The following is a 17183-nucleotide window of genomic DNA, read 5'->3' as shown; positions in this document are numbered from 1 at the left end:
GACAGTCGGTAACCCCGGTGGTACATTCAAGAGGGCCAATCGTACTGCTTTTAAATTGCTGGAGTCAGCACCTTTATTTTTAGTCATTTACATTTATGTTGAGAGCTGGTGGACGGCATTGTCTTTACTTTTCTGAGTACTCACGGTGGGCCTTCTCCCACAGCCCTATGGGCATATCGCGGGAGGGAGTTCGCAGCTCGTACTCGGAGTATACGTGCACTGTGGTTGTAGTAGCACTAAAACCGAGGACTTAGTAATGTTGCTTAGGTGGATGTGATTTAAAATGTATAGCATGGCATGTAGTGCATATGATGTGTTGTGATGTGTAGACTATTGTGTGGTCCATCTTTCTACTTACTGAGCTAGTGAGCTCATCCCACGTATACGCCCCTTTTTAGATGATTTTACAGGTCATACATCTGAGGAGCATGGGCTGGGTCCCACAGTCGAGTTTCCTGAAGAAGATTGGTGGACCCCTGAGGAGTTAGAGCACGACACTGACTGCTCGTGCGAGAGTTGTGCTACGGGACAACAGTTCTGAGGCCGAGCTGAGCTCCACCTTTGAGGCCGTGCTGAGCTCCACTTCTGAGGCCGAGCTGAGCTCTTCTATGTGATGCCGAGCTGGGCTCAACCCTTGATGCTGAGCTGAGCTCTATCCTTGAGACCGAGCCGAGCTGTGTACTCTGATTGTTTTGGTGGTTTTCCTTATGTACTTGATATTTGAATTTTATTCTTTTTGTGTATATATCATGCATTCGGGCCCAAATGTATATAATTATTGTATCACTATCCGGGTATCAAGTATTATGGGATTATTCACAGGTATAACTTAGTCTTCCGCTGATCTGATGAGGTTATATTAGTTGTGTGTATACTATGGTGGAATACAGTATCTGATGATCCTGGCAGGTTTGGGTTAACCGGTGTTAACTCGATCACTGGCCCGGTTAAGTGTGAACGGGGTGTGACATCATACACTACAATACCCCATGTGTGGGCATATGATAATGTGCCTATGTAAATTCTAAGGTACTTAACCAATGTTTTGTGTATGGTATGGTCCAGGTGCATGGACACGATGGTACGTACTAGATCCGGTAGCAATGCACGAGGTACCTCACGTGGTCCTCGTCCTGTCGGTCGACCACCAAATCCTCGAAGGTCCCGCTCTATGGGGCAAACCCCACTTTCAAAACCTCAAGAAACCGTTGATCAGGGTGTGTCACAAAGGGACCCACCTGTGACCACACTTCCGGATCCTCCACCTGTCATCACTCCGAGTGATATTGCAACTATAGTTCAGCAGTCACAGTAAGCCTTCCAACAACAAATGCTCCAGTAGCAGCAGGCATTTATGACTACTATACAGCAACAGTTGGACCTTCCTCAACTTGGTCAACATCCTCGGATAATTACTCCACAAGACCCATCTGTAGGGTCTGGTATGGGACCACAAGCCGGAGGTACACCTCTAATTCCGCCACTCAGCACTCCTCCGTATATGGTGCCCCCTCCGTACCCTTACTATGAGTATGAGTATGTATCAGTATGTAAAGTATGTATGTATATGTGTGTATGTATGCTAGGTATATACGTGTGTATGTACGGTAGGTATGGGATAGCTGTATGTATGCTGACACTTCCGACATACGGTCCCACCTCCCATGTGAAGTCCATGAGACGGCCACATGTCTTTGGCCCCACTTGTCTCTTGTATCCCCGGCTATTTAAAGCCCCTTATAAATGAAGGTTGGGCAGAGCCCAGTTTATCGTACACCCTGAGATAAGAATGCACCCAATTACCCGTCGACGAATAATACGTCAAGGGTAGTGAAATCTTTCAAGAGGAACTTGCCACTTGTATTCTCTAGGGTGGGGAGTGATCCTCTAGAGCAGGACCAGTGGATCCAAGCGTTGAAAAAGATATTTGAGGTAATTGAGTGCACAAAGGCATAGAAGCTTATTTGTGCGGGGCTGCAACTTAAGAATGAAGCCAACTCTTGGTGGCAACCCTCTAAGCCTATATTGTTGATCGCACATCCAGAACCCACATGAGAGTAGTTCAAGGAGTTGTTTTTAGTAAACCATTACCCCCGTAGCTTCAGAGACCGTAAAGAGACGGAATTCATGGCCTTGACTCAAGGGAATAAGACTATCCTTGAGTATTAACAGCAGTTTGAAAGCTTATTCCATTTTTTCCCTAGGCATATGAGGTAAACGGAGGAAAAGGCTGTAAGGTTTCTGAAGGGATTAAAGGCATCTATTGGGTCAGTGCTCGAGGTCTTAGATTTGACAGAATATGGCCAGATTGTGTAAAAGGCTAAAACCATAAAAGATAAGCAGAAGGGAGAACAGTCCTTCACATTTGGATTGTGGAAGAGGACTGATCCATTTTCGGACATGGGCAACTCATCCAAGGTATACAGTGGGTCGTATAGTTCTGGGCCCACATATAGACAGCCCTATAGGCCATCTAGCTACCTTCCTTGACCAGCTGGTGGTCTGGCTCTACATATTTTTGCCCAAACACTAGTACGGTGCTACAGTCACAAGGCCACCTTGTCCCCCATCTACATCAGGTTACGTACAAAGGGGCCCTGCCCCAGTTTCGGCGTCACAGATCCGTTGCTTTAATTGCCACTCCTATGGGTATTATGCTAAAGACTGTCGAGTCAGACCAGCCTTACCATCCAGTCAGCCCTCTGTGTATAGACTTCCCTTAACTCCGGGGAATCAACCACAAGGAAGAATGTATGCTTTATCAGCTAAGGAAGCTGAGGCCAGCACGGAAGTGGTAGCAGGTACATTTTAATTTAAGATTTTTCTTATGCTAAATGTTGATGACCTGATGTACTTATATGAATTGTTGCACTAGGTGTTCTACCTATATCGGGCATACCAACCTATGTCTTGTTTGATTCAGGAGCTACACATTTGTTCATATCTAAGAGATTTGCTGAAAAACTTGGTATGTCACCCAAGACACTAGATCATGAGATGATTGTTAGTATGCCTATAGGCAAAGTTACATAGTTGAAGGAGGTGTATGGGCCGTGCCCAGTGGAAATCAGTGGGAAGAATTGGATGCACAATTCATTAAATTTAACATGCAGAATTTTGACATTATACTGGGCATGGATTGGTTGTCGGCCCATCGAGCAAATGTGATGTGTGCCGAAAAATTAATTAGGGTGACAAATGAAGAAGGGAAGGAATTGGTATATCAAACAGATAAAATGAAACGGGCTAGAAAGGTCCTCATCTCCGCTCTTCAAGCGGTAAAGTTGTTGAAAAGTGGATGTCAAGGTTACTTAGCATCGGTACTTGATGTTGATGAAAAGGTTACACCTTTAGAAGAGGTAGAGTGGTTAAAGAATTTCTAGATGTCTTTCCAGATGATCTGATGCAGCTTCCGCCTGATAGAGAGTTGGAATTTGCCATAGACTTGATTCCTGGAGTAGCTTCAGTGTCTAAAGCTCTATACAGGATGGCACCAGTCGAATTGAAGGAGTTATAGATGCAGTTGCAAGAATTATTGGAGAAGGGGTTTATTCACCCAAGTGTTTCACCTTGGGGTGCCCCAGTATTGTTTGTCAAGAAGAAAGATGGCAGCTTGTGTATGTGCATTAATTACCGAGAATTGAATAAGCTAACCATTAAGAACCGATATCCATTGCCACGCATTGATGATTTGTTTGACCAACTACAAGGTGCAAAGGTATTTTCAAAGATAGACCTTAGGTCAGGCTATTATCAGCTCAAGATAAAAAGCGGGGACATACCCAAGACAGCTTTCAGGACTCGGTATGGTCACTATGAGTTCCTAGTGTTATCTTTTGGGTTAACCAATGCATTGGCAGCATTCATGGATTTAATGAATCGAGTATTTCACGATGTCCTTGATAAATGGGTAATTATTTTTATTGATGACATCTTGATCTACTCTAAGACAGAAGAGGAGCACACTCAACACCTGAGGATGGTATTACAGAGGCTGAGAGAACAACAATTGTTTGCCAAATACAGTAAGTGTGAATTTTGGCTTAAGCAAGTTGGATTCTTGGGACACGTAGTGTCTAAATATTGAATTGAGGTGGATCCTGCTAAGGTGAAAGTTGTGGTAGAGTGGGAAAGTCCCAAGAATGTTACTGAAATTAGAAGTTTCTTGGGTTTAGCTGGGTACTACCGGCGCTTCATTGAGAATTTTGCTCGAATCTCAGTACCAATGACTAAGTTAACCAAAAAGGGGGTAAAATTTGAATGGACAAAGGAATGTGAGAAGAGTTTTCAGGAATTGAAGAAAGGGTTAGTGTCAACCCCTGTGTTGACCATCCTTAAAGGCACAGGTGGAATGACAGTCTACACTGACGCTTCTAAGGTTGGCTTGGGTTGTGTTCTCATGCAACGTGGTAAGGTGATAGCGTATGCGTCCCGACAACTAAAGGAATATGAGAAGAACTGCCCCACTCATGACTTAGAACTAGCCGCAATCATTTTTGCCCTAAAGATTTGGCGACATTATTTGTATGGGGAGAAGTGCGAGATATATAGTGATCACAAAAGCCTTAAGTACTTTTTCACCCAAAGAGATTTGAATATGAGACAGAGGAGATGGCTCGATCTCATGAAGGATTATGACTGCGACATTCAGTATCATCCTGGAAAGGCTAATGTAGTGGCAGATGCGTTGAGTCGAAAGGCACAGACTATGTCACTCTCATACTTAGCAGTTAGCCCACCACTCGTATAAGAGGTGATGCTAATGGATAAAACCCTCAGCAACCTTAGAGCTTGAACATCAATTAGAAAACCTTAAATGGTTGACTGCATCCCTGGCAGCTCTATAGGTGCATCCGTCGATTAGGCAAGAGGTGACAATGAAACAACCTTTGGATCCTGAGTTGCAATAGATCAGAATTAAGATTCAAGATCAAACAATGAACGACCCGGATTTCGTTTTAGCCAGCGACGGGGCATTATTGTTTCGAGGTAGGTTGTGTGTGCCCGATGATCTGGAGATATAAGACAAGATAGTGCAAGAAGCATATAGCTCCGAGTACTCACTCCACCCAGGAAGTACAAAGATGTATAAGGACCTTAAAGAAAACTACTGGTGGCCAAGCATGAGAATCACAATAGCCCCATATGTGGCGACTTACCTTACATGCAAAAAAGTAAAAGCTGAGAGGCATCAACCTTATGGTACTCTTCAGCCACTCCCAGTACCAGACTAGAAGTGGGATAGGATTACAATGGACTTTGTCACCGGACTACTATGCACACCTAAGGGGATGGATGCAATTTGGGTGATAGTTGATCGGCTTACTAAGACTGCTCATTTCATTCCCATCAAGACCAAATTCTCTATGGCCAAGTTAGCACAACTTTATATGGATAACATAGTGCGCTTGCATGGAATGCCAGTGAGCATTGTGTCAGATAGGGACTCAAGGTTCACTTCCAGATTTTGAAAAAGCTTCCAACATGCTTTGGGGTCACAATTGAATTTGAGTACTGCTTTCCACCCACAGACTGATGGCCAGTCAGAGCGAACCATATAGATATTAGAAGATATGCTCAGGGCATGTGCAATGGAAATGTGTGGTAGTTGGGAAGGATATATACCCCTTATGGAGTTTGCCTATAACAACAGTTATCAAGCTACAATTGGGATGGCTCCATATGAGGCATTATATGGTAGGAAGTATAGAACTCCTCTGTATTGGAATGAGGTAGGCGAACGCCGAATGTTAGGACCCGAAATGATACAGATGACATGTGACAAGGTCGATGTTATTCGAGAAAGGATTAAGGCAGCTCAGTCATGTCAAAAGAGTTATGCAGACACCCGCAAGAACGACATTGACTTTCAAGCAGGAGAAAAGGTGTTTCTCAAGATTTCTCCTACTAAAGGGTTGCATAGGTTCCATAGAAAGGATAAGTTGAGCCCGAGATACATTGGCCCATTAGAGATTGTGACTCGGGTTGGATCAGTAGCCTACATGCTTGCTCTTCCACCTTCGCTCAGAAATGTTCATAATGTATTCCATGTATTCATGCTGAAGCGATACGTTCACGATCCATCGCATGTATTACCTGTGGAACCAGAATACCTAGAAGCCGATATGACCTATACGGAATAGCTAGCTAAAATCTTAGACCGAAAAGTGAAAACCCTTCGCAACCGCTCTATTTCCTTCATAAAGGTGCGATGGGCTAATCATTCACTTGAAGAAGCATCTTGGGAGAAAGAGGATGAAATCCAAGCTAAGACCCTCATCTTTTCGAACAACCAGGTACGCCAATTTCGAGGACAAAATTTTCAAAAAGGGGGGGTAAATGTGATACCTTACTTTTAAAACTCGATTTAATTGCACTATTAATCCGGTTTAACCATACAGGACCCGAACCAGAGAGGGTTAAGGCGGGTTCCTTATGGACCATGATGGCAAGGGTGACTTTGAACACAGGTTGGCCAGACAAGTCCGAGTTAGTGCCAGAGGAGACGGGTGTACCCAATCCGTGCACATGCACGTATCATAAGGCCATGTATGGGTAATATTGGTATGTAGCCGTATCCTAAAGTGTATACGTATAATATACCTCGTGTTGAGAGTGAGATACATGTTGAGAGAAGAATTCTATCAAAATCCCACTTGTTGGATAAGTTTCGACCCACAGGTGGGCAGTCATAGGCGGGCGCATCCGCCCACCTGAGTGATCTACCCATGTGGTTACTAGATATTTTAAAGTATAAATAGCATTTATTGTGTTTATCCTTTTCTCATTTATTACATTAAAGGGTTGGTGAGAAGAGTAAAGAGGAGAGAGAAAAGAAGGGAATAAAAGAGAACAAAGAAGAAAGGGGAAGAAGAGGAGGAAGGAATGACTTTGAGTGATGCCAAGGTTTGATCTTCCCATTCTGACGCCAGAAGAGTGATCGCCAACATGAGATCTACGATTGGAGGTGAGCAAAGGCTATGCTTCTTAAACTTTCACCAAACCCAAGTGAAACCCTTGATTTGGGTAGAGTTCCTTGAGATCTTGTAAATCTCACATGAGATGATGAATCTAAGGTTTAATAGATGGCTTATATGTTGATTTTGAAGGATTTGAAGAAGTGTTTACAAGATTTTAGAAGCATTGGTGATTTCTTGAGCTAAGAAGTGATTTTGGGGTTTTGAAAGAATTCTTGAGCAAAGAAGGTAAGATGGCTTTTCAATCCTTAAATCTAACTTAGATCTAGGTTAGAATCATCTTATAAGACCTTAGATGTGTGGAAAATATGATTGGAATAGCCCCATTTGGTTTCCCTAAGGTTGGGGAATGTTTCAAGGAAGAAGGTAATTTTTTGCACCCTCAGGTGGGTGAGAACCGGTGGACCGACCAGCCCGCCTGAGGGCACCTGCCTGAGAGGGCAGCCCCTCGGTTCCCACCGGCTGGTGAGAACCGACGGGTCGACTAGCCCACCGAGGGCACCCGCCTGAGAGGGCAAGCCCTCGGTTCCCACCGGTGGGTGTGAACCGACGAGGCAACCCGCCCACCTGAGAAGACCGGTGGGTGAGCCCGCCCACTTGAGAAGACAGGTGGGCAAAGACAGGTAGGCTATCTGGCCCACCTGTGGGCCCCCAACGTGATTTTTGTGTCCGAATGGACCCAAAATTGACGGACAACCTTCTTTTATGATTTTAAATATGATTTAAACATCAAATCTTGTTAGTTTTGACCCCAAGGTGGTGAAATGCTAACCCCATTCACTTATGATAGGTTCACTAGAAACTTACGTTTCTCGCGCCGGATCTCACCCGTACCGAGCATGAGTTTTTGTACACAATAAGTAAGTGGAGAGAGGACATTTGACTTTATTTTATGGCTTGTTTGCATCATTCAATTGTATCTAGACTAGCCATGTCATCATGCAAATTATGTGTAGATTAGTCATCCTCATATGATTATGATATGTGTGTTGTGTTTTATATTCTCAATGCTAAATGATTGATGTGCTTATGTGACGAATGGTTGGATTACTGTGCATGATGCATTATTAGACTAGATGCCATATTCGACTTGAAAACGAATGCATTGGTGGCCCTGGAATGGGATGCGGTGGTACTATGCAATCGTACTATGTCATATAGGAGCATGCGGTTTAGGATTATCATTTTCCCGTGCTACGACCCAACAGGGGTTGAGGTGTTGGATTTTCAATTTGGGGGAAGCAGTGGTCACGGTTGTCGGGTCACTGTGGCGGTTAGACATACGCCCGGCTGGTCATTAGGACAGTCGGCAACCTCAGTGGTATATTCAAGAGGGCTAATCGTACTACTTTTAAATTGCTGGAGTCAACACCTTTACTTTCTGTCATTTACTTTTATGTTGAGAGTCGGTGGTTGGCATGCTTTACTTTTTCGAGTACTCACGGTGGGCCTTCTCTGAAAACCCTATAAGCGTATCGCGGGATAGAGCTCACAGCTCGTACCCGGGGCATACGCGCACTGTGGTTGTAGTAGCACAAAACCAAAGACTTAGTAATGTTGTTTAGGTGGATAAGATTTAAAATGAATTGCATAGCATATAGTGCATATGGATGTGATTGTTGTGTGGTCCTTCTTTTCACTTACTGAGCTAGTGAGCTCATCCCACGTGCGCATCTCTTTTAGATGATTTTGCAGGTCACCCGCCTGAAGATCAGGGGTCGGGCCCCATAATTGAGTTTTTCGATGAGGATTGGTGGGTCCCCGAGGAGTATAAGCACGGTGCTGATTGTACGTGCAAGGGCTGTGCTACGAGACCGCTGTAATGGCACCGTACAAGATTTTGCTTTTTTATTCTTTTGATGATCTCCCTTTTTGTGTACTTAATACGTAAATTGTTATTCTTTTTGTGTAAATATCATGCCTGTGGGCCCACATGTATTTATCTATATACTATAATTTGGGTATCAAGTATATTGGGGATATTTACAGGTAATTTAAGTCTTCCGCTGAACTTTTGAACACTTATCTTAGATGTGGGTATGTTGTGGTGGGTACTGTATCAGATGATCCTGGCAGGTTTAGGTTAACCGGAGTTAACCCGATCACCGGTTCGGTTCTGTGTGAACGGGGTGTGACATAACCCTTTCCTACAAAGTTTGAAATTACACTCCTTTCCCTTCTAAGTTTTAGATTCTATTAACCGTATCTTGACCGTGAGTGAGGAACCATTAAGTGCATTACAGTTTTTTCATAAACCCCAAAATACCCTTAGTCTATGGAAGATGACGAATTTGGCCCCAACTTATTATCTTCTTCTTCCTTGAGAAGACGATGGAGGTTTATACTCCAAACCTCTACTCTTCATTCCTCCATGGTTTCTGAACTTTGAAATCAAAGATTTTAGCAATCAAAGGTTGTTCATCTCGTTGGCGATCGCAGATATTACATCTCGTTAAAGATCGAATTTCTGAATTGATGAAGATCGAAGTCTAAGGTTAGAATAAATTGTAGATTTGGGAGAGTTAGGGCTTCGGGAGATTAAATCATTTATGATCGAAGTCTTAGGAATTTGAGAGAGTTAGGTATTTGAGAGAGATTAAGGCTCTTCGTTGGTTTTTCAGAAGAGGCATTGAAGACTTAGGGCGTGGTGATTTATCATTCTAAAATCTGAGATCGATTGGATGCAGTGAGTGCCTATATGTTCTCTCTTATGCTCTGTTTTTTATTCTTTAATGGTGAATGGCGATGATCATTTTGTTGACTTCCTCCTCTGCGCGTTAAGTTGTTTAACTGAACTTTGATAATTGATATAAAAATTGATGGTGAAAATTAGTCATTTTCTTTCTTCCTCTCTTATCATTTTCGTCTTTCATTTGATTTACTAGCTACTTGAAATGGTTGTATAGACTTAGTATTAAATCCTTGAAATTGTTGTAGGGACTTGGTATTAAATCCTTGAAATGGTTTAGGGACTTGGTATGGCAGAATTTTTCAATGCAATTGTTTTTTAAATGGTTTGGAATGGTTGTATGGACTTTGTCTTAAATCCTTGAAATAGTTGTATGGACTTAGTATGGTAGAATCTCTCAATGCAGTTGTTTTCTAAATGCTTTGGAATTGTTGTATGAACTTTATTTTAAATCCTTCAAATGGTTGTATGGACTTAATATGGAAAAAAATTTCAATGGGGTTTTTGTTTTTCACAGAGCCATTTTCATTACTGCTCCTTCAAGGAATGTAGTACCAATGGATTGCACTTACATATGTCTTGATGTATTTGTGTTTATGTAACATCTTATGTTTTTTCATTAGAAGTCATTCATCATTCAATGGAAATTAGAGTTATCATATATTATCATTACGACTTGAATACGTCTGCACTTACCCCAGTTGATCCAGATGAGTATTGTTATTGAGACAATGTGATCGATATTTATAACACAATTATCAGACATGTACCAGTAGGACATACCGTCACATTTAAAGTGAAGTGCATACTTCCTTCCAACCAACAGATGGAAGTGAATGTGGATGCAAGTGTATTGGACATGTTTGCATTGCATCAGAATGTTGATTGCATAAATTTGTATGTATACGATCTTAACTAGGATTCCAATCCAAGCAACTTGTACACGGTAAATGGTTTCCCTAGTGGACTAGTCAAACAGGAGACTGTTGATAGGCGTGTCCATCAAAGTCAATATGGCTTTGGTGATGATGTGATGCATAATTAGTATGGTAGTGGAGCTGATGTACTACAAAGCCAAAATGGTTTTGGAGGTGTTGTGCAGCAAATTCATACATCTGGTGGCCATAGGATAAAGCACCAAATAAGAAAGGGTGGTGGTACCTATAGGGCTTCAATCAGTGGTAGATATTACATTAAGAGCAACATGACTGATTTAGTTAGTTTTGATGCAACTAATAGTATTGTTGATGGGAATGATGTGAATGATAGGAACGATGTGAATGATGTGACTAATGGCAGTAAGGCAGTTGGTAAGAGTACTGGCAAAGTCATACATAGTATTGTTGCTGAACTTGATGCTGAGGATGATGTGAATGATGGCAGTAAAACAGTCAGTAAGAGTACCGACGAAGTCATATTCGATGTTTCAAGTGCAAGTGATGCTGATTGGAATTCTCTGTCCGAAGATGAGAGTGAGATGAATAATGAGGAGGAGTATAGTGATGGGGTTGATGGTCAAGATAATGGAATGGATAATACAGGAGTTGGAGACCAAGATAACAATGAAGCATTATCTATTGTGATGATGACTACTCTGCACAATTCTTTAAGAACGGGAATGCTTCATATGGGGATGTGATAAAACTAGAGAAAGAGATGTTGTTTGATGGTGTGACTCATTTCATGGTTGTTCTTAAAGACTATGCTATTTAAGAAGTTTTTGAACTATTGAGAACTAAGAATGAGAAGTCAAGAGTGACTGCTTTGTGTGCAACACAGGGGTGTACATGGATGATCCATGCTTCACCTACAGCAAATGAAGGAGTAATATACTAGATTAAGTCTATATGCAATGAACATTCTTGTGAAAGGAGAAATTGAAACAAGAATATTACTTCTACTTAGATAGCCCAACACCTTGCTTCAGAATTAAAGGTAGACCCAGATATGGATCCAGATGCAATCCCTTTATAGTTCAATGAAATTTTTCAAGTTGAGATCCCTTATATGACAATGTACAGGGCTACGAAGCATGCAACTGACTTCAATGAAGGTAGCCATTATAAGTCATTCACAAAGCTACCTAATTATGGAGAAATGCTGCTACAAAGAAATCCTGGAAGTCGCTGCAATTCCATCAGAGAGTGCAAATGTCAGACCTTCCTATATTCAAAAGATTATTCATTACTTTCAAGGCATGCATTGATGGTTTTATGAAAGGCTGTAGACCATTCATAGGTCTTGATGGTTGCCACCTGAAAGGGATGTGTAGAGGGGTAATACTCACAATGTATTCTATTGATGGCAACAAAGGGATGTTTCCTATGACATATGGCATTGTGGATGTTGAATGTAAGGAAATTTGGGTTTTCTTTTTGACACACTCCTGTCTTCAAAAGATTGTTCATTACTTTCAAGCATGCATTGATGATTTTGTGAAAGGCTATAGACCATTCATAGGTCTTGATGGTTACCACCTAAAAGGGATGTGTGGAGGGGTAATACTCACAATGTATTCTATTGATGTCAACAAAGGGCTGTTCCCTATGACATATGGCATTGTGGATTTTGAATGCAAGGAAATTTGGGTTTTCTTTTTGGCACACTTATATAGTTTTCTTCACATTGCAGAGGAGAAATTTCACCATTACATTTATGTTGGACAAACAAAGGGTGGGTTACCTTCTACTCTATATGCATATATACCTTTAAATATAAGACACACACCTATTTTTTTTTGTGTACTTAGTTTTTTTTTTTAATTTGCTAATATGTAGGGAATATACTAAGCCATCGATGAAATATTTCCAGGCTACCACCATAGATGCTGCAGTAGACATATGTACCAAAACTTCAGAAACAAGTTTTCAGGTGTGCTACTTCGAAGGTATTTTTGGTTAGCATCTAGGGCTTCCACTGCATTCTTGTTTGAAAAGGCAATGTCAAATATAAAATCAATTAACAAGGATGCATATGATTGGTTGAACAATGTTAAAGTTGAGATGTGGTCTAGGCATGCATTTGACTTTGGATACAAGAGCGACCATGTCACCAACAACATGGTTGAATGTTTCAATCAGTGGATTGCACCTTTTAGGAGCAACCTTGTCCTACTCATAGTTGATGAGATACAGAAGCTATTGATGGAGATAATGCATATGAGATATTAGGAGGGTTGCACACATAATAGGAGTGTCACCCCAAGGATAAAGAAATTGCTAGATTTGATCCAAACACAATCAAGAGGATGTGTGGTCCAAGCTGCTAGGATATATGAGTTTGAGGTCACTGATACTGAAGGAAGGCATGTGGTCGATTTGAAAAAACAAATCTATTGTTGTGGAGAATGGGAAGGTTCTGGATTACCCTGTAAGCATGCAACAACATGCATTGTTAGTAAAAGAGAAAGCTTGGAGAGTTGCTACCATGAGTACTATAGCATAAAAAAATATTTGGCAGCTTATGAGGGTATTATCCATCCATTACCTAGATTTCAAGAGATAAATGAAGAACACAGAATTGGTATTGTATAACCTCCACCAATCAAAAGATTTTTAGGAAGACCACATACTCTTAGGAAGAAGAAAACTGATGAAGTCCCACCTAGTCAGTAGAAAAAAAGATCAAGAGTTGTCAAGTGTAGCAGATGCAACCAAGAATGTCACAACAACAGAAGATGTACAGGACCTCTAGTGAAGTAGAAAGCAAAATCATCCTAGGTTTTCAATTTTCAAGTTTTAAATATTCTAAAATTTTAGTGATCTTATCCATTTGTTGCAATTGACTAATGGTTACTCGTGTTTATGTAGAAAAGTGAGCAGCCTGAAAATTAACCTGATACAAAAAATTCTCAAAGAATGACTAGATCACAAGCTTCTACAATGACCACAGAGTTGAGCATACAAGCTAAGAATAATGCACAATTGCAAGCTAAGTGATGAGCACATTTATGTGTAAAATCTAGGGTAGTAAAACATGCATTTTACATATTTAGAATGGAGCTACCTTGGGTTTTACTCTATTTTTGCAGGTTTTATATTTTCAAGGCCTTAAGGATTATCGGGCGCTATATCTTCAATTTTACACATAAAGAGGATCTATTTCTTTCCATGGTTGCGAAGAGGACGAAATTCTGAGCAAGATGGATGTGTTCAATTAAAAGTACACATTTGTTTGGTCACCCGTACAAATGATTATTCTTTTCAGGCCAGAAAAAGAATAATAGATCAGAACTGAACCGAGATGCAGAACCAGCCCATTTGCAATTGTCTCAGAAGTACAAGAAATACTCCAAATGCCAACAAGGATCGATGGACCACATCCTTAAGTGATTGAAGATTTGTTTTTGGTAACAACAACTACCTAGTGTAGTTAGTGAGCTATGGTGTGCAAAATTCCCTTGCTCACTAAGGGGTCTCAAGTTTGAATCTCATGGTTGTTTTTTTTAGAGAATTTGTTGAAGATTTCCTGTTTTTCATTCACTTAAAGCACTAAGGTCATGGAGGAGATTTCCACATCAAATTAGAAGCAAAGAAAATCGTGGAGAAGAGAAGAAAAAAAAAGGAAAGAGAAAAAAAGGGGAAAAATAAAGATTGTCTAAATCTTCTCTCTCCTCCACATCATCACTCACCAAAAGATTGTCCAAATCACATAAAGCAAGAAGAAAATCATTTCTTGGAGGGATAAAAAGAAGGGAAATAAATTAGAAAAAAAAGGAAAGAAAATAAGCAAACAAATTATAGAAAATTTCTTAAAATTTATTTCTCTCTTCTCTCTCCTCCACCTTAGCACTTTTGGTCTCAAAAGATCTCACAACCAATTGTGGGTTGGTCTATTTTAGGAAAGAGAAATTTGTTACCCTACCTCCCCATTCCCTATAAATACAACTCATGTAAGAGGAGGGGAGACAATTCATTCTTCTTCTAGTTTTTTTTTAGTTGCTTTCTCTTTAGTTTTGGTTCTTTTTTATCTTTTCTTCAATCACTTTTGTAATAGTTTTTTTTTTTTTCAATTAATGCAAGCACTCTTTTATTTTTATTCAGCCCTTTTATGTTTATGATTTATGCAATTGAGTTGTAATTTTTTAAGTTACAGTTCTAGGCTTAGATCTAGGTGACAAGATCACGAGCCGTGGAGCAATTTTTTTTTTCAAGTTCAAGTATTGATTCAAGTAAGTAGGCTCTTTCAGTAGTCTTCTCTCCCCCCTCTTATTCCCTCTTCTGACTACCCTTTCTTTCTTAATTTAGGATTTTTATTTTCAGTCGTTACGTTATTGCTATCCCTCTCCCCCAAGGTTCATGGCTAGTGTATGTGTTGGCTTTGCCCTTCCTAGCCATAGAACCATCAATTTATTGCTTTTATTTTAATTGTCTCCCTTTCCCTAAAGCCAAGTAGAATAATCCTTATAAGAGTGACTCTTTGGTCAAGTAGGGAAGCTCATATTATGATGCATCTCTCGGGCTAAGTAGAGAAACCTACTTGTGAGTCTCTCTCTAGCTTTATCCCATTTTTTTTACTTTATTTTTATTTCAGCATTTTTTTCTTTTATTTATTTTTTTTTTAATTGTGTGGGTTGTTTATTTTTAGTTATTTATTTATTTAATTTTAATTGCATGGCTTGCGTCTTTAAATTCTTAGATGACGAATGGTTATGACGTTATTTTAGATACATATGTTTAGGACGGTAATTAGAATTAGATCACAACTATTAATCGGTTCACTTTCGCATTATTAAAAGAGATAAAAAAATAAAGTGGCTGCTCTCCCTGTGTTCGACCCGTAGCTACACTGATCCGTACGCTTGCGGTTACATTTTAAATCTCAAACAAGTTTTTGGCGCCGTTGCCCGGGAGACAGTTTCATGTTGTTTTTCACTTTCTTTTGGTAAATTGGAGTGTTTTGTTTGCTTTGTTTTATATTTTTCCTTTTCTTTTATTGAATTCCTGAGAAGAACAACTTGCAATAATAGTTGTATCAATGGAGGTTGTCATGCCTCACAGTATGATAAAAACAGGTTTCGCCCTGTAGCAGTACCTCAAGAATTGACCTAAGCAACCCCGGATCCCTGCCGGTAAGCTCCCAAAAAGCAAAAAAAATAAATAAATAAATAAAATAAATAAATTTAAAAAAAATCATAAAAAAAAAGTTTTGCTATCCATTCTTTTGTGCTTGTCTTACTTTAGTTGTGGGTAGTTTTTCTGTTGCATGAGTGTCAAGTGGGTACGTAATACTAAGAATCAGTTAGAAAGAAGAGATCCAACAAGTAGTGACCCTATACGTTTGCTCTCTTTAAAACCCTTCAATATGGGAGACCAACAGCAAAACCCTTCACCTAAATCTCTGAAAGATAGGTTCTACCCTGCTAGAACAGCCCAACCTTCCTGCATAGTTCTACCACAAGCCCAGGGCAATAATTTGGAACTCAAATCTCAATACATCACTATGTTGCCCCACTTCCATGGGTTGACCTCTGAGGATGCATACCTATTTCTAAGGGAATTTGAAGAGGTATGTGTTCTAATTAAGATCCAACAACTTTCTGATGATGCTGTTAAGCTTAGGTTTATCACTTTTGCATTGAAAGACCAAGCTAAGAAGTGGTTGTATGGGTTACCCACAAAATCCATAACCTCATGGGAACAGTTCATAGTTGTCTTCCTTAAGAAGTTTTTTCTAACTCATAAGACCAATAAGCTTAGAAGTGATATCCTTCAGTTTAGGCAAAAGTCTAGTGAGTCATTTTCCAAACTTATAGAGAGATTCAAGGATCTACTCCAAGAATGCCCTCACCATGGCCTAGACTTATGGCATTTATGTCAAATAATTTATGAGGGTATTGATTACCCAACTAAACAAATGATAGAGTCTATGTGCCCTGAGGGATTCACATCCTTTACAGATGAAGGAAAGGCATGGGAATTCTTACTTGAGTTAGCTGACAAAACCCGTGAGTGGAATCAACCCAAGAGAGTGAAAGAACTATAGGAGGAAAATGATATTTTGTGGATGGGATAGTAGCCAAGGAAGCCCATTTGGATAGCCTAATGAAGAGGATTGAGGCTATTGTTCCTAGAGAGCCATCATCAGTCAATTTAGTTAAGATTTGTGCTTGATGCCAATCCCCTAGACATGTCATAGAAGAATGCCCCAACACCTCTGGGGGCACTTCTAATGATAGTGTTAATGCCTTATACCAGAATAATCCATATAGTAACACCTACAATCCAGGGTGGAGAAATCACCCAAATTTCTCTTGGAATCAGGGCAACCAAGCAGGACCTTCCAATTTCTATAATCAAGGTCAACCTGGACCCCAAAGGCCTCCCTTTGCACAACAATCTTTTTCCCAAAATATTTTTCCTAGGTCAAATGTAGGACCTCAGGCGAGTTTTTCTAGGGCCCCTCTTCTATCTTTTTATCAGCAACCCCCTGGGTTTACCAACATTGGAGAGGCAAGCAGAATAAGTGACTTGGAAAAAAAATATGGCCCTCCTCATGACAAGCCATCAAAATCTTAT

General features: G+C 40.4%; 1 non-coding gene across 1 annotated transcript; it reads right to left on the bottom strand.

Annotated features, from left to right (window-relative positions):
• Nucleotides 1-16356: 16356 nt before the first annotated feature.
• LOC122069245 lies at nt 16357-16463 on the bottom strand. Its single transcript, XR_006137410.1, has one exon. It is a non-coding gene; the product is annotated as a small nucleolar RNA R71 (small nucleolar RNA).
• Nucleotides 16464-17183: the final 720 nt, after the last annotated feature.

Source organism: Macadamia integrifolia, unplaced genomic scaffold (genome assembly GCF_013358625.1).
Source record: "Macadamia integrifolia cultivar HAES 741 unplaced genomic scaffold, SCU_Mint_v3 scaffold561, whole genome shotgun sequence".
Taxonomy (NCBI): Eukaryota; Viridiplantae; Streptophyta; class Magnoliopsida; order Proteales; family Proteaceae; genus Macadamia; species Macadamia integrifolia.
Note: the sequence above shows the minus strand (reverse complement) of the source record. Positions and strands in the feature narration are given on the sequence as shown.